General features: G+C 39.1%; 1 protein-coding gene across 1 annotated transcript in view; it reads right to left on the reverse strand.

Moving 5' to 3' along the window:
- Positions 1–4,024, reverse strand: part of SYT12 (synaptotagmin 12) — a 45,238-nt gene extending 41,214 nt beyond the window's left edge. Inside the window, exon 1 of the mRNA XM_075280819.1 lies at positions 3,745–4,024. The gene's annotated coding sequence lies outside the window, so the exon portion shown is untranslated. The remainder of the gene's footprint in view (positions 1–3,744) is intronic.
- Between the last annotated feature and the right edge of the window lie 2,276 nt (positions 4,025–6,300).

A 6,300-nucleotide genomic window follows, 5' to 3' on the forward strand; every position in this document is an offset into this window, starting at 1 on the left:
ATGTGTAATGGCAGCCGTAGGGATTGTCACCCAGCTTTACCCCACAAGAAAACAGCAGACTATGCAAGTCCCCAGGATGCAGCTATGGGGGAACATGCGACAACCCTGCCGGATAAACACACTGATTTGCAGTCACAATAACAAGCTCAGCAGCTCCAACTTCTTGCAGTCTACATGGATTTTAATGGATTTACTGACCTCAATGAGCCAAGTTTGTACTCAGCAAATGCAGCAGCAGCAGCGAATAATGTCTATGGGCTTATGTAACAGGAGGCGGCTCTGTATCACACAGGGATAATCAATGAGAGATGTAACATGGGTGGATAGATAAGATGTGGATGGATGGATAGATAGATAGATGGATGGATAGCTACATAGATAGATAGATAGGAGATAGATAGATAGATAGATAGATAGATAGATAGGAGATAGATAGATAGATAGATAGGAGATAGATAGATAGGAGATAGATAGATAGATAGATAGATAGATAGATAGATAGATAGGAGATAGATAGATAGATAGATAGATAGATAGATAGATAGGAGATAGATAGATAGATAGATAGATAGATAGATAGATAGATAGGAGATAGATAGATAGGAGATAGATAGATAGATAGATAGATAGATAGATAGATAGGAGATAGATAGATAGATAGATAGATAGGAGATAGATAGATAGATAGATAGATAGATAGATAGATAGATAGGAGATAGATAGATAGATAGGAGATAGATAGATAGATAGATAGATAGATAGATAGATAGGAGATAGATAGATAGATAGATAGATAGATAGATAGATAGATAGATGTATAGGAGATAGATAGATAGATAGATAGATAGATAGATAGATAGATAGGAGATAGATAGATAGATAGATAGATAGATAGGAGATAGATAGATAGATAGATAGATAGATAGATAGGAGATAGATAGATAGATAGATGATAGATAGATAGATAGATAGATAGATAGATAGATAGATAGATAGGAGATAGATAGATAGATAGATAGATAGATAGATAGATAGATAGGAGATAGATAGATAGGAGATAGATAGATAGATAGATAGATAGATAGATAGATAGGAGATAGATAGATAGATAGATAGATAGATAGATAGATAGATAGGAGATAGATAGATAGATAGATAGATAGATGATAGATAGATAGATAGATAGATAGATAGGAGATAGATAGATAGATAGATGATAGATAGATAGATAGATAGATAGATAGATAGATAGATAGATAGGAGATAGATAGATAGATATGATACAGATAGAAAAGAAAGAAAGAAAGAAAGAAAGAAAGAAAGAAAGAAAGAAAGAAAGAAAGAAAGAAAGGATAAATGTATGAAATAGATGGATATGAGATTGATTGATGTGATGGAGTGACAGAGTAGATTATAGATATATATGAGATAAATCAATACATTGATTAATAGATAAATAAATATATGTACATAATAGATATTAGAGGGATGCATAGATAGAAAAAAAGATATGAGAGAGATGATAGACAGATACGTAGATAGATACAGATAACAGAGCTAGTTTGACAGACAGGCACATGTATAGCTGGATTGATACAGATAATAGATGATAGATAGATAGATAGATAGATAGATAGATAGATAGATAGATAGGAGATAGATAGATAGATAGATAGATAGATAGATAGATAGATAGATAGATAGATAGAACATAGATAGATACTAATAGATATATGATGAGGAGGGCACATTAGGGTAATAGAGGATTGTCCCATACCCAGGTCCTCACATCACACACAGGTCTCACCCTGGAGCACTGCCCAGGATCCATCACAGTCAACGGACACTCATTGATTTCTATAGGCAATGCTTTGTTTTGCAGTGAGAAAACAAGAACTTTGAGGTTCCCCAATCCCTGAGGGGTAAAACTAGACACCCCTGTGGGAGCCTGTTGCTGGGGGAAATACTATATGAAAAGATACAGAAAACCCTGTAGTCAACCAAGACCATCAGAATATATCACCTGTAACATCTTCAGAGGTGCTGAGACTAAACTGGGGAACATTACAGGGGTATAAAGTGTGGAGATGACAACTACAAAGTATAGGATGACATGATAGCAAGGAGATAGATAGATAGATAGATAGATAGATAGATAGATAGATAGATAGGAGATAGATAGATAGATAGATAGATAGATAGATAGATAGGAGATAGATAGATAGGAGAGAGATAGATAGATAGATAGATAGATAGATAGGAGATAGATAGATAGATAGATAGATAGATAGATAGATAGATAGGAGATAGGTAGATAGATAGATAGATAGATAGATAGATAGGAGATAGATAGATAGATAGATAGATAGGAGATAGATAGATAGATAGATAGATAGATAGATAGATAGATAGATAGGAGATAGATAGATAGATAGGAGATAGCTAGATAGATAGATAGATAGATAGATAGATAGATAGATAGGAGATAGATAGATAGGAGATAGATAGATAGATAGATAGATAGATAGGAGATAGATAGATAGATAGATAGATAGATAGATAGATAGATAGGAGATAGATAGATAGACAGATAGATAGATAGATAGATAGATGATAGATAGATAGATAGATAAATAGATAGGAGATAGATAGATAGATAGATAGGAGATAGATAGATAGATAGATGGATAGATAGATAGGAGATAGATAGATAGATAGATAGATAGATAGATAGGAGATAGATAGATAGATAGATAGATAGATAGATAGGAGATAGATAGATAGATAGATAGATAGATAGATAGATAGATAGGAGATAGATAGATAGATAGATAGATAGATAGGAGATAGATAGATAGATAGATAGATAGGAGATAGATAGATAGATAGATAGATAGATAGATGATAGATAGATACCTAGATAGATAGATAGATAGATAGGAGATAGATAGATAGATAGATAGGAGATAGATAGATAGGAGATAGATAGATAGATAGATAGATGATAGATAGATAGATACCTAGATAGATAGATAGATAGATAGATAGATAGATAGATAGATAGGAGATAGATAGATAGATAGATAGATAGATAGGAGATAGATAGATAGATAGATAGATGATAGATAGATACCTAGATAGATAGATAGGAGATAGATAGATAGATAGATAGATAGATAGATACCTAGATAGATAGGAGATAGATAGATAGATAGATAGATAGATAGATACCTAGATAGATAGATAGATAGATAGATAGATAGATTATAGATATATACAGCTGTAATATGTTTATTTGTATTTGTAAATAACTTAGTATGTGAAATAAATATTACTATATAGTTGATATTATATAATATAGTACAAGAGATTGATATATATATATATATATATATATATATATATATATATATATATATGTAACACACACACATCTCTATAGCTATTTATATATACAATAAATATATAAAGAATATGCCTGCACTAATATATATATATATATATATATATATATATATATATATATATATACACCTTATCCATTCTGCATATATATCACACACACATATACATCCTATACAATGTAACCAGCTATGACCCTGCACCAGATATACATAAAGTCAGATGTAACTTCCATAGTGTCAGTGTCCATTATATAACAGTCTCTACCCCCTGACACAGGAGTCTGACAACACTACAAGTTTATAGACAGAGCAGGCACCTGAGTGGCCATGAAAGGGTTACCTTGAGGAGTTTGCTGCAGGAATAATAAAGTGCAGAGATGCTTGTGGCTCCTCACATGTAATATCTGCCCATAGCACCAGCTGCTCTCCTGTAAACAGCCATGCTAGAGCAGACACTGGAGATGTCCTGGTCAGTCCTGGGCACCTGCTCTCATCTACTGGACATCCACAGGGATGCTTGGTATTTTGGAGACTATGATGATGATGATGATGATGATGATGCTTCTCACTGCATTCATTCAAGCCCTCCTACAGACTGCAGAAGTCCCACCCCTGAAATCACTAGTATGGGGAAGCTCAGGAGAGGAGCATCCTCAGGAAAACACTCTGCTCCAGGGGCATTCCCATTCCAATGCTGCACAATCCGGGGACCACACTGGGCTCATCACTAAGTTGCTGCAGTAGACTGCAGGCTGCAGACAGCACATGTAATGCAGATGCATCCTTGTGTCAGGGCACAGTATATCATTCCATCTATCAGGTGCCCTGCAGACTTCTACTCATTACCCACACTGCAGATTTCTTCTGTTTTCTCTGCAATTCTGCATCCAGTTAAAGCACACGTTGCATCCTGAATTAGCTGGCGAGTTAAAGAGACCGCAATCCTGTGAACACTGATATCAGGGTGGATGTCTTTAAGTGGTGAGACCACCTTAAAATAATATTACATATTGGCAGATGCCATTAATAAAGGTCTATAATCGTGGACCGACCACAGATCACAAGAGCAAGGGTTCTGTCCCCTGTGTGAATGGCGGCTGAGCATGTTGCAGTTCCATGATCTCTGTCTGTCCCATACATGGCCCCTGCTGGGATGTTGCAGACACTTTCTGGTTAAAGGAGTTTTCTGGCAGGTAAATTTTTTTTTTAACAAAAACATAGAATGGGTGAAACAAATATAAGATGCAATACTCACCTCCGCAATTCAAAAATGATCTTATTGCGATGCTCAGGGGTGCAGACAAGATGGCGGTTTCATGGTTAAAACTGCTCCTTTACCGACCCTACTGGCGGGAGAGAAGAGGCCTAGTAATTATTCGTCTCTCCCATCAGTAGGGCTCATTGGTTGTGGTGGCGGCCGAGAGTGAGCGGTGAGTATGATTCACAGTACTGAATGCTCCTAGAACTGTCCGCCATGTCTGTGCACCAGCGTCGCTCTGACAGGGGCTCCAGGACCAGAGCAGAAGCAAGGAGGCCCAAAAGCGGTAAGTAGTGTGTGGGACCTCAGGGGTGCTATATAGTGTGAGACCTCAGGGGTGCTATATAGTCTGTGACCTCAGGGGTGCTATATAGTCTGTGACCTCAGGGGTGCTATATAGTGTGGGACCTCAGGGGTGCTATATAGTGTGAGACCTCAGGGGTGCTATATAGTCTGTGACCTCAGGGGTGCTATATAGTGTGAGACCTCAGGGGTGCTATATAGTCTGTGACCTCAGGGGTGCTATATAGTGTGAGACCTCAGGGGTGCTATATAGTGTGAGACCTCAGGGGTGCTATATAGTCTGTGACCTCAGGGGTGCTATATAGTCTGTGACCTCAGGGGTGCTATATAGTGTGGGACCTCAGGGGTGCTATATAGTGTGAGACCTCAGGGGTGCTATATAGTCTGTGACCTCAGGGGTGCTATATAGTGTGTGACCTCAGGGGTGCTATATAGTGTGTGACCTCAGGGGTGCTATATAGTGTGGGACCTCAGGGGTGCTATATAGTGTGGGACCTCAGGGGTGCTATATAGTCTGTGACCTCAGGGGTGCTATATAGTGTGTGACCTCAGGGGTGCTATATAGTGTGGGACCTTAGGGGTGCTATATAGTCTGTGACCTCAGGGGTGCTATATAGTGTGTGACCTCAGGGGTGCTATATAGTGAGAGACCTCAGGGGTGCTATATAGTGAGAGACCTCAGGGGTGCTATATAGTGTGGGACCTCAGGGGTGCTATATAGTGTGGGATCTCAGGGGTGCTATATAGTGAGAGACCTCAGGGGTGCTATATAGTGTGTGACCTCAGGGGTGCTCTATAGTGTGGGACCTCAGGGGTGCTATATAGTGAGAGACCTCAGGGGTGCTATATAGTGAGAGACCTCAGGGGTGCTATATAGTGTGTGACCTCAGGGGTGCTCTATAGTGTGGGACCTCAGGGGTGCTATATAGTGAGAGACCTCAGGGGTGCTATATAGTGAGAGACCTCAGGGGTGCTATATAGTGTGTGACCTCAGGGGTGCTATATAGTGTGGGACCTCAGGGGTGCTATATAGTGTGGGACCTCAGGAGTGCTATATAGTGTGGGACCTCAGGAGTGCTATATAGTGTGGGACCTCAGGGGTGCTATATAGTGTGGGACCTCAGGGGTGCTATATAGTGAGAGACCTCAGGGGTGCTATATAGTCTGTGACCTCAGGGGTGCTCTATAGTGTGGGACCTCAGGGGTGCTATATAGTGAGAGACCTCAGGGGTGCTATATAGTCTGTGACCTCAGGGGTGCTATATAGTGTGGGACCTCAGGGGTGCTATATAGTCTGTGACCTCAGGGGTGCTATATAGTCTGTGACCTCAGGGG

Source organism: Leptodactylus fuscus, chromosome 7 (assembly GCF_031893055.1).
Source record: "Leptodactylus fuscus isolate aLepFus1 chromosome 7, aLepFus1.hap2, whole genome shotgun sequence".
Classification (NCBI taxonomy): domain Eukaryota; kingdom Metazoa; phylum Chordata; class Amphibia; order Anura; family Leptodactylidae; genus Leptodactylus; species Leptodactylus fuscus.